We start from the raw sequence: 19134 nt of genomic DNA, 5'->3' as shown, positions 1-19134 counted from the left end.
GACTTAACTAATGAACTAATGTGTCTACCCATTGTGTACAGTAAAACACAATGTTTGGGCACTGTTTTTATTTTTTATCATCAGAAGCCTTGAGTTATTACTATTGTTTCGCAATATTATTTAAATGTAATTATAAAACTGATAGTTGTGGTCCTAAAATCTGAATGACGAAGCCGCATTCAAAGCTGTTGTAAAACCCATGATATACACACACCTACAACTGCCTCACAGTGACTGAACTCTGCATCATTGCACCACAGCACGAAAACTCCTTGTGCTGTTAATGGAAAAATCTTTGACTCTAATGTTGCTTATATGGACTAATGAGAGTACTGATGAAGTAGGAACCCGCTTTTTGTTTAAACTGAGTGGCTGGCAACTTATGTTCTTAACTAGAACTAGGCTGGTCAGCTAGCTAACAGGCTAAAAGAGCCAACAGCCTAAACAGCTCCATCATTAATATCACAGGCTTGAATTAAGGTATTTGCAATATGGTTCACTGTAAAAGGGCAATACAAAACACTAAAAATCTTACTTGAATGGTTTACACGGTTCAAATGTTCATGTTTTCGTCAAAAGTAGCATCAAATTTAGGCTCCCAAACAGCTCCGTACTCCCTAAATAGTGTTCTGGCTATGAAAGTTTAGAAATTCTAGCCTCTACAGCCAAATAGTGCAACATTTAACTAGTATAGATGTGGCTGAATTCCAAATTACTATTTCATAGCTATATTTTGCACTGTTGGGCTGCAGGATCCAGTATTTAAACTCCTATGTAGTGCACTATGTAGGGAGCAGGGAGCCATTTAAGATTCTGCCCCAGCATCAGAAGAGGGCACCGCTGGATTGGTGCTAAATAAGACTCGCGGTGGTAATTTTGTGACCAAAAAGTACTTATAAAGCGAATGTTTTTGTATTAAACAGTGTTGAGTTGTCTTAAGTTCATTTATATATGATGAAAAGTTAAAAAGTTCATGAAATGACTGTAATGTACAGCGATGGATGACCAAATGTTCTCCTCATTCAGCGGTCTATGATTGCTTGGCAATGACACCGTGCCCTAAAAGAACTACATTTCTTGGTGGAATACTTGTTTTATGTCAATTATTATTAATAATTTTAATTATTTTCTGGAAAAGTGTGTATTTTATAATAGTCTATGCTGGCTGCCGTTTTATAAAAGCAATAAGCCACTTGAGACCATGAGTTACTGCGATATTAACACAGGGATTTTATCAACCTTCCCAGTGATAAAATGATGGTAATGCATGGCTTATTGCTTTATCATTTAATAATGATAATTAATTACATAGTAATTACAACATAAAGAATTACATTTACAAGCACACATTATGTGTTAAATTTTTTTCATATCAATATGAATAAATGACAACAACATGGTTAAATATGAAAAATGTTATTTTTTCTTTTTGCAAAACAAAAAAATACCTTTCCATCAAAATAAAATCATAAAATATCTCCTATATGGCCGAAAGTGTGGATTGAAAGTCTAGAACCTGCACTTTTGGCATAAATACTCCACTTGTTTCAATAAGCTATAAGTGAAAAATAACTACGATTAAAATCACCACATGCTTTGTTATTGCTGTTGATAAGTGCAACCTGTCAGGGTTAAATATAAGAACAATCAGCCGACAGCAGGACTTAATCCAAAATAACCTTCTGAGGTCTGAAGCCTGATGCTTCAGGACTGAAACCAAGATCAAATTAAATTTAAATACCAAGACATACTGTAGCGCAGATGTAGCAGTGTGGAATTCAGTGCTAAGCAGTAAGAGACTCATATCCAAGCTCCAGCACTGCCATTTTCTGTTCAGTGTTTATGGAAACAGACAGATTTGCGATAGATCAGAGTTAATGTGGGAAGGCCTGTGCCAGCCTTAATGCAGGAGTGTGTGTGAGGTTCGCTTTTGTCTTGTTAGCAATGTTAGCATGAAATTAGAAAAACCACAGCCTGGATTCCAATTACGAAGTGTTCGCTTAGCATGTGAAGCATAAGAACTGAGGTTATTACTATAATAAAACAATAATCTCTGGATAATCTCTGCTTTCAAAATCCAGAACGTTCCATAAGAACTGACAAAATACATTATATGCAGAGATACATTCTAATTAGCAAATTCATCTACTTTAAAGAGGCCCTTGGCCAAAATGAAAAAAAGTAACCGTCTCTACATCTGTTGTAAACATGTTCACTCGCATCCTAAATTGGTGCCGCAGCCGTCTCTAGACTGAGATTTTCCAGTTGGAAAACTAGGAAAACCCGCTTCTGATCATGTGTTCTGAAGGTTAAAGTAATTACAAAACCTCTGGGCCGAATCTTGGGGGTCTGTTTTGAAATGTCTTTTTTTTGTAGATTATGAATGCAGAAGAGAGAAAGATAGCTAGGTTGTCATATAGCAGCCATAGGACTGTCGTAACTGTCTTTAAATGATCATTACAATTTAGACAAAGGATTACTAAAAATGACAGAACTGACTCATCAGATGAGCAGGACATAAGCTAAAAGCTACATTCAGCAAGGTAACCTAGATATCTGGATATTTTACCTCTGTTGCTGAAAGGCTGAAAAACCTGTCTCTGGAGTCCAGAGTCGCTGTTTTCTTTACGATTTTCCTCAAAGACTGAGGTAAGAGTCACACTAATGCTAGCTTGGCTGTATTTATTAGCCTATGGATCAGTATGTAGGCTAGCAGCCAGTATTTGTTGACACCACAGGGATTCCAAGTAGTTGTGTGATGTATTTGCCCAATTCATGCTGGGTATTAAGAGAACACTGATGGACAAAGACATTAAGACTTTAGCTTTATGCTGGAATGCCTGTTTAAAGTGCACCAATTGCTGAGTAGAATCTAAATTGCCAACAGACTGGGATACTCTGGAGCAGTCACACACGAGCCTAAGGCCACCATGTCTGATACCAAGTGCCAGTTAGAGGGGTATAAAGACCCCAAAATAGTGGGCAGTGGAGCATTGGAATTGCATTCTCTGAAGTCAGAGCTCCATACAATACCTTTGTGATGAGCTGTAGTCGCGTTTGTGAACCAGAACTAAACATCCAACATCAGTACCTGACCTCACTAATGTGCTTGTGGCTGAATGCAATCAGATCCTCACAGCAGTGTTTCAACATCCAGTGTAAAGTCTTCCCAAAATAGTAGAGGCTGTTACTGCAGTAAAGGGGAACAAACACCCTATTAATTAGAGGCAGGAACAAGTCACTAAGTTGCAAGTAACAAGTAAGTCTTAAGTCAAGACACTCCAGTCCTGAGGACAGTTGAGTCTTGAGGCAAGTCCCAAGTCAAGACAGTTGAGTCTTGAGGCAAGTCCCAAGTCAAGACAGTCGAGTCCTGAGGCAAGTCCCAAGTCAAGACAGTTGAGTCTCGAGTCAAGTCCCAAGTCAAGGCAGTCAAGTCTCGAGGCAAGTCCCAAGTCAAGACAGTTGAGTCTTGAGGCAAGTCCCAAGTCAAGACAGTCGAGTCTCGAGTCAAGTCCCAAGTCAAGGCAGTCAAGTCTTGAGGCAAGTCCCAAGTCAAGACAGTTGAGTCTTGAGGCAAGTCCCAAGTCAAGACAGTCGAGTCTCGAGGCAAGTCCCAAGTCAAGACAGTCGAGTCTCGAGTCAAGTCCCAAGTCAAGGCAGTCAAGTCTTGAGGCAAGTCCCAAGTTCTAATCTTTGAGTCCTAAACAAGTCAGTATGCATTCTTCAGCTAAATTAAGGTCATTTCAACACTGAACACCAAAAATGACTGTATTGTAGCCTTTTAATGACATCATGTTAGTAGTTTATGACTGTAAACAGCAAAATGATGGTGAAAGACAAAGCCACGTTTCTTCCGCTTGTCTTTCCGTGTCATAAAGCTCAAGTCTGAGTCAAAGTCCGAGGCACTGGTGTTCAAGTAGAGTCACAAATCTTTCTCAATTATGAGTCTCAAGATATCAAGTTTGTGAGTCTGACTCGAGTCCGAGTCATGTGACTCAAGTCCACACCTCTGCTATTAATACTCTTGAATTCAGAAGAAGCATTGAATGACCAAGTATTTACAAACTTTTGGACCAATACTGTAAGTCAGGGAACATAACATTGACTACAAACGTAATTTGAAGTTCTATAATATTACAATAATGGCCTAATTTGTGTTATTAGCAATAACACACTCCTCGAGTGTTCTATTGCTTTTATCCAACAGTTAAATAAATAAAGTAATAAATTAATAAACTGGGTCGTGAACGCGGCGTTTAATATGTTTTAATGTTCGCAGTTCCTTCACCAAATTATAGTTCCTTAACAAGCAGCTTGTTGCTACGTCAGAGTAACGAGCTCCGCCCACTCGCTGCACAGCCGGCAGTTCGTTCTCCAGCTCCTCACACTAAATTCCCAAACTGTCATCACCACTGAGCAGCTTTTCAGTCGGCAGCTGTGACAGAAGAACAGCTGAACAACCTGGAATCAGCCAGAAATGAACCCAATACCATTTGCCAAACGTGTAGTCTGATCTTCAGAGTCTGACCAAATCGGACTGAGCCATAAAACTGCCACAATATCAAGTTTAGCTCTGTTTTGTCAATTTTTGCCAGATCAATATTAATGTTGTTTTGTTCCAGCCGGTCTGTAAAGCATCTTACAGCCCATTTTGTTTGGCGAATGGTTTCACACTCACACTGTTTTTTTTCAGTTCTATTCTTGCTCAGGGCGTCTCCTATAGCTGTCAAAGTCGTTGCTAAGCAACAGTGTCTCAGCGGAGTGATACACTGTTTGTGAAAAAAAATTGCTTCTCAACCAATCAGCTTGCTTGGCTGGAACTAACTGTTGTATAAAAAATAATACAGTATGATCAATTTGTCCTTTACACAGAAACACTGTGCAGTTGCCTCATATATGTATCTTTAATTCCTCTCTATGTTGCCAAGGAGAGCAATACAGTTATATATTTTCCATAGTGAACTGCAGCGATCTCCAAACCTGATGATTTGGTCTCTAACTCCAGAGGTTAACTGGCCTTGGATGCAGTGGCATGCCAGAGCCAAACTTCTGGGTTTGGCCGTAATAATTTAAACACAGGTTACAGAGGGGAGCTAATAAGTTCCAAATGGGCGTCCTGCAACTTTTCATTTTTGTAATGTTTACACAGCTTTGCTGGTCTTGAGTAACGAGGCTTGTGGCTCAACAAGGTCTAAAGCGCATGCCTTCCCAACTGTCACTGAAAAGAAGCCACTTCTTGCTGAGAGCGCACCCTGATGTGTCAGTAACTCGCTACCATATGGCCTTTTCTTCAGCCTTTCCACTCCCACTACAGCAGTGAAACTGAATGCAATTTATGAATAGAGTAATTACAATCAGATTGTTTTCATTAGACATAATGAAACAATATCCAAGGGCCACAGTTCTACAGGTGTTTCAGACTCAAGATCATTCATACACAAATCAGCTTTACCTCTTAAAACCTCATCTTAGATTAAACTGTAAACTGCCTGTGCAGTTATAACAAAACCTCATCTCTGAAAATGTAGCTTTATAAGAGAAGTAAAAAATGTTTTTAACAAGAATGTAAAGAAATAGAATAAGATGTTAATGTAAAAAATATAACATGCAATTTTGGACAATTCCTATTTGTCTTTTTGTCATGAAACGGTTTAATATAAAATGTTTTAATACTCTGGGCCTAAACAGTCCATGGAAATGAAAACCTAGCCCTAATATGCTGTTTTGCCCTGGATTTCCCTGATTTTTTAATATTTGTAAGTGAGCGAGCAAGGTAGCATCTATAAAAGTGTTTAATTGTGTTTAAAAACTATTTTTGTTGCAGCGGTTTTGACATCAAGAAAACGTCCATCTTCGTGGAGTGATAAACTGCGTTCTCAGCCCTTCCCTTTCACCCCTCATTGCTCACTAGCAGCTCAGTACAGTGTCACAACAGAGAGCCAACAGTGGCCTGGTTAATCTGATAACAGAGTTACAGTAAGATATATTTGATTTGCTTATATTACTTTAGGAGTTTCAGAGTTGATACCATTTCACCAGCATATTGGCCACTAGGGGGCCTGCAGAAAGAGTTTTACACTTTGGTGAGGAAACATTGTACACTCTTTAAAAATAAATGGTTTTCTTTGCAAGATCCACTTTTGATTCCCTAAAAAACTTTCAATGTATGGCTCATTGGACCTTTTTTGGAAATGAGATGACATCCTTTACAAATGGCATCATCAAATAGCGGCCCAGCTCTGCACAAAGAGGCTACGGATGGCTTTGTCTGGAAAAATAATCCACTCTTAAAAATAAGCATGCTAAAAAAGGTTCTTTGGAGTGATGCCATGACAGAACCACTTTTGGTTCCGTAAAGAACCTTTCAAAGGATGGCTGTTTAAAGAAACGTTTTTTAAAATGACATGTGTGAATGTTCTTAAGTTTAAAGAACCTCCACACAATGCAAGGAGTTGTCAGAGAAGATACTCAAGCCAAGAACTATTGAGGAACCTTTATTTCTTAAGAATGTATGTAAGCCAACTTGGGTACTGCCAGCATGCTCATTTCTGTCATTATGGGGGATCATTTTTGACCCACCACCTGGATATCGACTCTCGCTCTCTAAAGCGAGTAGGCCTGAGCAGTGGGTAAGCAGCGAAAGAGCTGGTCCCACCGGCTGATTTGTGGTGTTCATTGGTCATGCTCTGCGGCTCACCGTATGAGTATTAAAAAGTGCAGGCCTTTGCAGTCTCACTGTTTTGATCTTGAGGTTGACTTGGCCCAAGTGTGCTGCCCAGGCTGGTTGTGCTGGGGACTCCTCTGCGCCAACCTAAATATTCACACTCTGAAACTGTACCCAGACTCTGCCATCTATGCCCACTCTGCTTGCAACGTCAAGAGGTCTTTTTTTCATACATTATTTTGACTTCCTGAGAGTGCGGGACAATTGGTCAGTTCATGGCGAGTTGGAGTTCAGCTGTGTTGTTTTGAGCTGTTCATCTTCAGAGTGACACATTAATTGAATGCATGGCCAAGACCCTGTATTTACACACGCACATTTGAAAATGTTATTGTAGACGCAAGCCAACTTCGAGAGGAACGCTTAAGTTCAACGTTGCTCGCTCCGAGTGATGGACATTCATCAAAAACTCAATACATCAAATCACTGGCTGGAAGAAAGAACGTTCCCTCAACTGAAGCTCGTCACAGAATCCATTTGTGCCTTGCAGTCTAAAATTGTGGCGTGGCTGTTTGTGCAGAAACAGTAACAGGGTGGATTCAAAAGTAAGCAATAGTTATTGCATGCTGTATTATGAACTGTAAAAAAGAACAATAAAAAGTCTGGTAGCAGGGATGCCGGGCAACCTGTTAATTAAATGTTTTCTCAATGACGGTAAAATTACAGTCGTTAAATGTCTTGGAAATACTGCCTTTCACTGCCTTGTTGCCTTTCTTGAACTGTAATCCAACAGTTTCACTAGTTTAACTAGTTATTCTGACATAGAGTATTCTATCATCATAACAACAGTAACAACCGTTATAATAAACGGAAATGTCTGTGAAATAGGGGTGATCGTTTTTTGCAAATTTCCATTCTATTTATGTAAATACACAACAGTAGTGTTGAAATACAGTGTGTATATAGTTTATTTACATGCATTTAACATTTCTTCAAAAAAAGGTATTGACCTATATTTCACAGTACTTTTTGGACACGTTTCCACTTTGGCAAATGAACTAGACAACACTACATACTCACCATACATGTTCAGTGTATATGCAAATCATATAATGAGAGAAGCAGGTTTGGAGAAATATGATTGAGGATTCAGGGTTGGTGGAAGAAATATCAACAATTTTGTGGATGATACAACACTCATAGCAGAACATCTGGAAGAAGTGAAAGGCCTTATTGGGAAGGTTGAAAGATGGAGTGTAAAGATGGAACTTCAGCTCAATATGAAGAAGACTAAATTTCTCACAACAGAAAAGACTGCAAACTTTACCACTGATGGAGAAGATGTCTAAATGATGGAGAGTTTGTTATCAACAAACGATCCAGCAGTCAAGAAATGCAACACAGATTGGCACACAGTCAGACAAGGATAAAAAAACCTTGAAATGCAATGATTTTTCGCTATAAACAAATATCAGAACTGTCCAGGCTGCGGACAATAAACAAACATGACAGGAAAAATCTTGATGCCTTTGAATTTTGGTGTTGGCGAAGACGTTTGAGAGTACCTCGGATAGCAAAGAATACAAACCAATGGATCCTCAGCCAAATCAAGCCTCATCTATTCCTCGAAGCCCAGATAACCAACCTGAAGCTATCTTGGACTACATTCACATTACCAGGCTGAAGTGGCACAAATCCAATTTTTTGTCTTACACACACACATCATCTAAACCGCTTATCCTTCTGGGTCGCAGGGGGTGCTGGAGCCTATCCCAGCTGTCATTGGGCGGAAGGCAGGATACACCCTGGACAGGTCGCCAGTCCATCTCAGGGCAATTTTTTTTTGTCTTAATGTAACATTAATTAATAAATAATGAATTGATGTTTCAGAGCTGTGACACACAAATCTGATCTTTTCAAATCTGACCTGAGGCTACGTTCACATTACCAGGTTGAAGTGACATGAATCTGATTTTTTGCCCTAATGTGACTCAGATCTGATGTTTTCAGGGCTGTGTGGACACACAAATCTGATCTTTTCAAATCCGACCTGACTCACTTTCATATGTGGTCCTAGATCGGATACGTATCCGATTCGTGGTCACGTGACCTTAATGTGACGCTCAGATCAGAATTCATGTGCTTTTTTTCCACTCGCGTCTGCCATCATTCAGCGTTACCATGGCAGCAGCACTGAACAGACGTTAAAGCCTGTAAACAGTGGAAAAGCAGCTCATCTCACCTTTTTCTCCTTCATCTCGCTCTAATAATGAAGCTGAGAGCTGATCAGAGTTAATGATCTTCACAGTGAAGCTCGTTCTGCTCGTTAGTTTGTGCTGATGATGCACGTGATTCATTCACGTGACGTTACTGAGCAGGATGTGCTCATGCGGTTCATTTCAGGACGCCGGTTCGTTCGCATTAGTGAATGATCTGAATCACTTACCTAAACAAGTGTGAACCATCCTGTCAGAGAGATCGGATTTGAGCAAAAAATCGGATTTGAGCAACGAGGCTGGTGATGTAAACATAGCCAAAGTGGCTCAAATTAGATTTGAAAAGACCAGATTTCTGTGTCCACACAGCTCTGAAAACAGATCTGTGTCACATCAAAGCAAACAATAGAGTTTGTGCCACTTCAGCTTGGTAATGTGAACGTAGACGTTCATATGTGGTCCTAGATTGGGTATGTATCTGATTTGTGGCCATGCATCGTTAAAGAGGACACCCAGATCAGAATTCATGTGTTGCCATCATTTAGCATTAATGTGGCAGAAACTTAAAATTTGTGCCAGTGAACGGTGCAAAAAACAAAGCATCTGACCCTTTTTTGCCTTCGTCTTGCTCTTATAATAAACAGCTGAGAGCTGCTCACAGCTAATTATCTTGGCAGGGAAGGCCTGCTTTGCTGTTTAGTTTGTTTGCTGTTCAAGACACACATGTTTCATAGAGGAAGAGGAGCACCAGCAACAAGGCCATGTTCACATTACAAGCCTCATTGCTCAATTCTGATATTTTGTTCAGATCGGAACCTGATGACATGATGGCTCATACTTGTGTAGGTAAGTGATTCAAATCTATCAATGATGTGAACAAATCTGCCTGAAACGTCCCGCATACACAGATCCTAATCGGTGACCTCATGTGAAGGAATCATGTGCGCCATGAACAACAAACAAACTTAACAGCAGAACGAGCCTTCGCTGCGAAGATAATTTGCTCTGAGCAGCTCTCAGCTGTTCATTATTAGAGCGAGATGAAGGTGGAAAAGGATCAGGGGTGTTGTTTTCCCACCATTTACTGGCACTAACTTCAGGTAAGTTGCTGTTGCCATGCTAACACTGAATGATGGCGTGTGCACAGAGAAAAACACATTAACTCCAGTCTGAGCTTAAATCGGATTTCAAAGTGTTTTTTGCGTAACTTGACAACGTGACAAACAATGACAATGTCAAATCCAGAGTGACGGAGGTGCTGGGATTCAAGAAGAGCGCCAAAAGTTTGTCTGGTGCAACATAAGAGTTCTGTACTGTGACTTGACAGAGCAATTGTTTGGAGGGTGAGATGATGCACCTCCATCTCTCCTGCATCCTGCATACTTACCGACGTCTACGTTGTAACTATGCAACCACAGCAACCTATGGCATATTGGTATATACACTATATTGCCAAAAGTATTCGCTCATCTGCCTTCACATGCAAATGAACTTTAGTGACATCCCATTCTTAATCCATAGGGTTTGATATGATGTCGGCCCACCCTTTGCAGCTATAACAGCTTCAACTGTTCTGGGAAGGCTTTCCACAAGGTTAGGATTGTGTTTATGGGAATTTTTGACCGTTCTTCCAGAAGCGCATTTGTGATCACTGGAACTAAGGGGCCGAGCCCTACTCCTGAAAAACAACCCCACGCCATAATCCCCCCTCCACCAAACTTTACACTTGGCACAATGCAGTCAGACAAGTACCGTTCTCCTGGCAACCGCCAAACCCAGACTCGTCCATTGGATTGCCAGAGAACAGGTCTGCACTGCTCCAGAGTCCAGTGGCGGCGCTTTACACCACTGCATTCGACGCTTTGCATTGCGCTTGGTGATGTAAGGCTTGGGTGCAGCTGCTCGGCCATGGAAACCCATTCCATGAAGCTCTCTATGCTGTTCTTGAGTTAATCTGAAGGCCACATGAAGTTTGGAGGTCTGTAGACGACCTCTGCGCACTATGCGCCTCAGCATCCGCTGACCCCGCTCTGTCATTTTACGTGGCCGACCACTTCGTGGCTGAGTTGCTGTCGTTCCCAATCGCTTCCACTTTGTTATAATACCACCGACAGTTGACTGTGGAATATTTAGTAGTGAGGAAACTAATGTTTGTAGAAGCAGTCTGCAGGCCTAGGTGCTTGGTTTTATATACCTGTGGCCATGGAAGTGATTGGAACACCTGAATTCAATGATTTGGATGGGTGAGTGAATACCTTTGGCAATATAATGTATAAGCTGAAGGTTGTGAGTTCAACGCACATCAAATCTGTGTCACATTAGGGCAAAAAATAAAAGTTGTGCCATTTCAGACTAGTAAAGAGAATAAAGATGGATACATGGAATCAGAGGAATCATGAACCAAGCCTGAAGACCAAAACAGAAGACAGAAAAACCTTATGGTCCTTATGGTCACCAGGAGTCGGAACTGATTTGATGGCACACAATTACACTCTTAAGCCAGGGTTACACAAGACAACTTTTACCCTGATTAGTATCAGAGTCTGAGCTGGTCGGCTCTAGTCTGCAGATTTTTGGGTCAGACGCAGTAGACAGTTGGAGAGAGAATAGAGTTGTGTGTGAGGGACGCAGACTCAGATTTTTGGCCTCCCCATTGTGTTTCAGACCAGTTGGAGGACTAAAAGAGGACATATATTAATGTTGATTTGAACCTGTTGATACAAAATGTAAATGAGATGTAAATATCATTTTTTGTGTTACTTACTATGCATTTAAATAGGTAACATTATTTTGAGTGGTCCTTTGTAAATGATTAACTCTTTACTCTTAAGAGTATTGGTAACATAGTGTAGATTTACTGTTGATACATTATTGACATTAAGTAGATGTATTGCTGATATGTTATATGAAGTACTGAAGGCATTCAGTACTTCCATTAAGCAAAATCTAACCTTACCCAACCTTACTCAAAACCTAAACCTCACCCTGGCCCCAATCCTAACCCTAACCTTAACCTAAACCCAAAACCTAATCCTAATCCTAACCTTAACCTCAACCCAAAACCTAATCCTAACCCTCACCCTGGTGCTAATCCTAATCCTAACTTTAAATTTAATCCAAAACCTAATCCTAACCCTCACCCTGGCCCTAGTCCTAACCCTAACCTTAACCTCAACCCAAAACCTAATCCTAAATCTCAACCTGGCCCTTGTCCTAACCCTAACCTTAACCTTAACCCAAAACCTAATCCTAATCCTAACCTTAACCTCAACCCAAAAACTTAATCCTAAACCTTATTTTGGCCCTAATACTAACCCTAAAATAAACTTCAAACCAAAACCTAATCATATCCCTCAGCCTGGACCTAATCCTAACCCTAACCTTAACCAAACCCTAATCCAGTGAAGCTCCAGGTTCAGGATGGTGTCAGTGTGTCTGTGTCAGCTTGTTGAGGATGTTGATGGTCTGTATTAAACCTGTTAATGTTCAGCTCCTCTCAGATTAAACATCTACAGATCTGAATTGGACTCTCCAAATAAAGTGAAAAACAACTGAATTCAGCAGATTCTAAACAATTGTTTTAATCAATTAAAGGTTAATTGAAAGTCTCCTGATAACCTACTGAACATATTCACTGCTGCTACATTATTATGTTGTTGATATGTTACTTACATGTGTAAATATGCAATTTTTCAATAGCATAGCAAAAGTAATGGCTCTCAACTAAGGGTTAACAACCCCACGCCTTTTATAAAAACACCAAGTCAAGCAGTTTTAAACCGTATGTACCAAACTGCAGTCTGAACTGCTTGCTTCTACCACAGTAGGCTTTCCCACAGCCAGCTGGTTTATTGCTTATTCAAACCTGTAATTTTTTTGTATCTGAAACTGTTTCTGCATTTCTCCCGCAGGACACTAGTCTTTCGCAGGCTAGGAGTTTAGAAATTTTGAATTGGCATTTTTCCCCCCATTCGTGCTAACTCACACCACCAGTTCACCATCCTGTTCATGGCAACATGGATTTAGCTCTGAGGCCTTCGCCTTTCTGAATGTGATGAACTGCAGTACCATGTGGTACAGCTGCAGGGGATTATACTGAACGACTGGCCGACCAGTTTGTTACACGTTCATATCAGACACTTTTCTAAGCAGACAGTACAAAAAGATGCGGCTGCACTACAGAAGGGCTACACTAGTCACCCACTCACCCTTACTGAAGCACTATTACTGACACCATGATTAAAATTAAAGCGCCCAAAGCCACAAACCATTTTTTTTCAGCTTTGTTACACTTAAGCGAAAAGCTTTGAGCATCATTCCACTGTTAACTAGAAGAGCAAATTCTGACTAATTTTAATACTCAATTATACTTAAGAGTTAACTATCAATAAATAGATATTTATTTGACTGTGAGGCAGAAAAAACAACAATAAAAATGTTATAAAACTTTCATGGATACTAAATTTATTACACTCTTACGCTGGGGTTACACTACATGACTTTTACCCTTATCTTAGCCCTGATCCTCAGTCTGGTTCAGTCTGAGCTGGTCAGCTCTAGTCTGCAGATTTTTGGGTCAGTCAGAGTCGACAGTTGGAGAAAGAGTCGAGTCGTGTGTGAGGGGCGCAGACTCAGATTTACAGCCTCCCGATCGTGTTTCAGACCAGTCGGGGTTTATCAAACGTCTGATTTTTTCAACCTGACTCTGAGTGTAATCTAGTGTAAACTGATCAACGACTCAATCTAAACAGATTCCTGCAACAGCCAATGAAAACAGAGAGCGCGAAAGAAGAAAATACAGCAAGTAAACAAAGAAAAATGGTGAAAAGTCTCTCACGGGTGGAGCAAAGCTTTTTAATGATCTGAGTTTAAGGCAGAATCGAGTTTGTGTACATTTAAAACTCTAAAAATACCAACTGATAACATTTTAAATCCATGATCCTCACTTAACCATGTCTACCTGCTGCTTTTTTATTGTATCAGTGCAAACGTCAATTTTAGTAGAATTCCATTCTGGATGTTAATTTAAATAGAATTTCATTTTGGATTTTAATTTTAATGAAACTCCATTCTGGATGTCAATTATTATCTGAACTTCATTCTAGATATTAATTTTAATAGAACTTCATTCTGGATGTTAATTCTTATTAGAACTGCTTTCTGGACATTACTTTTTTGAGCCAAATTTCATTCTGGATGTTCATTTGAATATAATTCCATTATGAATATTAACTTCATTAGAACTCCATTCTAGATATTAATTTTAATGCAACTTTTTTCTGGATGTTAATGAGCTATTTTCTGGAAATGAGCTAGTACAACACTAAAAATGATTTTTAAAGGATATTTAACCATAAAAGATATTTAAACTTACATTGAAAATGATTTTTCTTCCATACTGTGATGTATAAAAAAAGACAAAAAAAGGTAAAGACTGACTTTAAACTTTATTTTTTAAATAAATAAAAATATATATATATTATTCAGGAATTTATTTTAACTTTTTATTCAATGCAAATAAATTATGTGATTAAAATAATTAAAAATACAGTGACAGTTATATTAATCTAACAAATACTTTATTAAACTAATTTTTAAGTTATTTAGTGATGAATAGAAGGAATTGAAGTAAGGGCCTATATAGTGCAAATGTTTGGGCACCCTTGTCAAATTATATGTTTTTTATTTGATCTTATGAATGACAATAAGTGAACACTTTCTCTGCAGAGAACACACAGTGTGGTATACTGTATCAGTCTGTGCTTACTTTCGTCATTATTCCCGTTGCTACATGCTTGGCTGTCTTGCTTTATTATCATTATGACAGTGCACTTTTTTACTCATGGCCTTGTGCCAGGATGACATGGGCGGGGCTTGAGCAACCCAACGCCCAGCCATGTTCCCAGGAACACCAGGCCACCCTGTCCGGCTTTGAGGATGTGGGTCAGGCCCGTGTTTCTGGAGCGTGAAGCGGCCTTGCCCATCCACACCTTCTGTGTCCAGCGAGGTCAAGCCCAAGAGTCATGAGAACGTGCCGAGTGTTGACCTAACGCTCCGTCTGAATTAGAAACCTCCACCACCCTAAAACGAGGGGAAGTTACATTCGACATGTTACGATAACAGTGTGAATCACTGCTGTTTCCACTGGAGCAATGCAATGGACTGCATGCAGAGTAGAGACTGGAAACTCAGTCAGAGTGAAAACATCAAACCAGTGTGACGTGTTTTAAAGCCCTGTTTCATCATTAGATGATGAAGCAATCGTGCACAACTGTTCAGATGTTTGGGATCACTTATTCTATGATATTTCTGAGGAGATTAGATATAAGATATCTGCCCAAAGAAGGAGAGAGTCAAAGGAAAATAAGTGAAAAAAATGAGAGTTTCCAAAACTGGAGTTCAAAAAATGATGACTCCTAACAGCCGTGGAAGACCTGACAGACCACCATAACTGCCCCGTCAGATAAACAGCACTTACAGCTTTCATCTTAGAGAGAAGAGAAAATCAAGCTCCAACCTTGCTTCAGATTATGTCATTTCAGAGAAAAGTTAATAGGCAAGAAAAGAAGAAAATCAAAGATGCTGCGGTGATGTCAGAATGATAGTCTGACCACCCCAGAGTCCAGACCTCAACATTACTGAATGTGTTTGGGATTAATTTGATCGTGAGAGGCAGAAAAAGCAACCAACTCCTAAGACTGAACTTTGGAGGTGTGAAAAAATGTCCCTGCAGATTTCTTTGAAAAACTGAAAGCAAGTCTCATGATGTTTGTACACCTGTGCTTCATGACCTTTTTGACCGGAAATTAAATAAATGAGAGGGTGGTCTCGGAGTTTTGCACAGTACTGTAAATCTTATAAAGTAGACACCAGAAAGCTCACTGGACAAAAATTAGTCACCTGTGACTGAAACTGACTTAGTAGTGTTTAATACCTCCACGGGCACGAATAATAGCTGCTATTCGATTTGGCATGGACTTGACAAGTTACTGGACATGGGCGACTTCAGTGTTTAGCCACTCCTGCATCAAAGAATTGCACGGTTGGGCCAGATTTCGTGGATGCCTTCCCTGGCATTTTACTCATTGTTCCAGGCTTCCTGAGGTCTACGATGAACAGACGCCCAGCATCGTTCACATACAGGCAGAAACGAGATCCATCTGACCAGATAACACGTTTCCAGTCATGAACAGTCCAGTTTTTGAGTCTCTTCGCCCACTGTAATCGGGGCAACTTGTGAGCAGAAGTGAGCAAAGGCCTCTTGCGTGCCACTCTGCTCCATATGTTCATGCTATGCAGTTCCCTGCGGACTGTTCTTTCAGAAATTGGTCGTGAAGGACGTGCGTTGACCTCTAGAAGCAATTCTTGCCTGGAAGTGTTTTGGCCACAATTCTGACGAGAATTTCCTGTAGACTGGGATTTTTGCGACTGCTGGTCGACCCGTATGACGTTTTGAAACACCTGCAAATTCAGCTACTACCTTCACACTATGGCTTTTGGCACAACCAAATGCAGTCACTACTTTTTAACAATCATCAACATTTCCTGTGCGACCCATTTTCCACACATCAAACAAGACATTCACTGCACTGTACCCAGTGCAGTGGCCCAATCATCCTCGTGCAATGCCATCTGCAGGAGCCTGAAGTTACTACCACCTTAAACACACAAGGCGGCTAATTTTTTGTCTCCCAAACCAAAATTCTAGGCTTATTACAGTTTACTTACTTATTATTCTCTTACTACTTGGAATACAATGCAAATTGGCTGGGTTGTTAAGGTATTAAAAGCTTTTTGCAACCAAATGGTTTTATATTATTGAAAACATTAATTCTAAACTTTTAAATAATACTGCAACTCAGTGTGTTAGCATCTGGGCATATATCTGATAGCCTTTAATCTACAATGAACTGGTTATCAAATGACACGTTTTCTTGATTTTCTGAGTGAAAATAAGTGAACACACCCTCCACAGAGAACACGCTTCTGCACATGTTAATGATTACAAATGCACAATTACTGTTTATTTGCTGAATTTAACTAATTAGAAACCATAAAATGTGGCCTGTGCAAAGGTTTTATATGCTGGCACACTTTCAATGTTAAATGCAGCTAATAAATGGAATCTGTGCACTAACACAGTGCGTTCTCTGTAGAGGATGAGTTAACTTATTTTCACTTAGAAAATCATCAGATCAAATCAAATTTGACCAGAAGTGTGCAAACTTTTGTATATGAGTGCATATTTTTTATATTTAAGCCATAAATCCTTGCAGATTCTCAGTATCCTCTGTATCTCTGTTCTCCCTTGCTCTGAATAAGAGTACTTTCTAAAATAGTAAATGTAAATATTTATTTTGTCACTTTTTTTGAAAAATGAGCTCAGTGAGATCTGAGAAATGCCTTAAGGGTTAACTGTGTGAATCATAAGATGCAGTCTAAGATGCCCAATATTACATTAATATGGTGAAAAGACAATAAAACCTCTGACGTCTTTTGGAGGAGAATTGGTGGTTTGTTTTCACAGTAAAATCTGCACCGGGCTGGTCCCGATGCCCACCCTGGCCTGGGAATGCTCAGAGACGTGGGAAGCACGGGTCACTGCCATGCTTTGGAGTTTATCTGTGGGCAGTGGGAGTAGCTCCTCACAGCCCTGCCCTCACAGCTGCCTGCCCTGGTCATTTCCTCCAGGCCAGGATATTACTCACAGCGTCAACACAAAGCAGCCAAACTCCACCGCAGCTCCCCTTGGTCAGACACCTGTCCAAAGTCGGGGATTCCCTGGGATGGGCACATGGAGCCAGACATCAAAGCGATTAAACAAAGAGCAATTTTATTCGGTTATCTGAGGTGTTCTCTTTAGATAATGTGAAATTCAGATAATACTGAAAAAGTACTGTCAGAATAAAGCAAAAAAATCTATTTAACGGAAAATTACACAGAAGCCTCAACCAAGAAGTATGATAAGATATATTTTTTCTGTATTCAGTGTGTCCATTTTTTCCGTTATTACAGCTTCCATTCTTTTCAGAAGACTTCAATTTTTTTTCACAGAAACCTGCAGGAATATTTTTTACCACCGTCTTAGAAGTTGGTTGCATTTTCTATTTCCTGTGATCCAGTAATCCCAAACACATTCAGTGATATTGAGGTCTGGACTCTGAGGTCAGTTCATTGTTCTGAGAGCAGCAGCAGCTTCTTTTTTGATTTGCATTTTTTTTTTCTTTTTTGTCTATTTCCTTTCCTCAGTAACAACTTCTTAACAGCTACACATCCTTTCAGACCCACAGCGCTGAGTCATCTTCTCACAGTGGAAGGATGGACAGGAACACCTGTGGGTCTGAAGATCTGAAGCAGCAGTGGAGCTTGAATTTTAGTGTAAAGCTCATTGACATTGTAAAGCTCCATGTTTTATTTTTAAAACTGAAACAACAAAACCATTTACATCTGGTTACTGAGTTTAAGATCAGAGTTAGGTTTAGGGTTAGGCTTAGTAAATAAAAAAAAAACAAATAAAGCTTATTTGCAAGGATATGTGATGGTCTATTGAAATTCAGGGCATTAATTGAGACAGTAATAATTAAAATCAACAAAATAAACAAAATCCTCATTTATAGGGTACTTTCTATTGTCCCAAGCTCTAACCCATAAATTCACCAACTTTTGGAAAAAATACTTACATTTTTATGTATTTATGTATGTATGTATTTATACACATATATATATATATACATATATACATACATACATACATATATATATATATATATATATATATATATATATATATATATATATATATATATATATATATCTTTTTGATTTCTTTGGAAGATCTAGATTTATCAGGAGTTTAATTTCTAAATAAAAAAACTACTCACGTCAGTACTGTAACACTAAGAGTTTTAGTCCATAGACAGAGCTTGATTTTAGCCACACCCTTGAATTTTATAGCAGGAAGTGAGACTGCATCCCTGTCCCTCATGGCCACATGGTAAGGAGTTAGGTCCCATTTTTTGATGTTAGCATGTCCCAAATTCTGAAAATCAGTGTGGAACAGTAAGAATCATTACTGAAACATATTTTCTACAGTTAAGCAAAGATTTTTGTGTTTTAATAAAAATATAGTGACTTTTATGTGTGTACAACTGTTCAAAGCTGTGTTTCTTAGTCATGTACTGGCTAGCATTTTTAAGTTCTGCTCAAAATTGCATAAAATTGTCACTACTGAAACAGTCACTACTGAAACATTTGGTA

This window comes from Colossoma macropomum, unplaced genomic scaffold, assembly GCF_904425465.1.
Source record: "Colossoma macropomum unplaced genomic scaffold, Colossoma_macropomum, whole genome shotgun sequence".
In the NCBI taxonomy this organism is placed as follows: domain Eukaryota; kingdom Metazoa; phylum Chordata; class Actinopteri; order Characiformes; family Serrasalmidae; genus Colossoma; species Colossoma macropomum.
The sequence above is the reverse complement of the archived record's forward strand: the minus strand, read 5'-3'. Positions refer to the sequence as shown.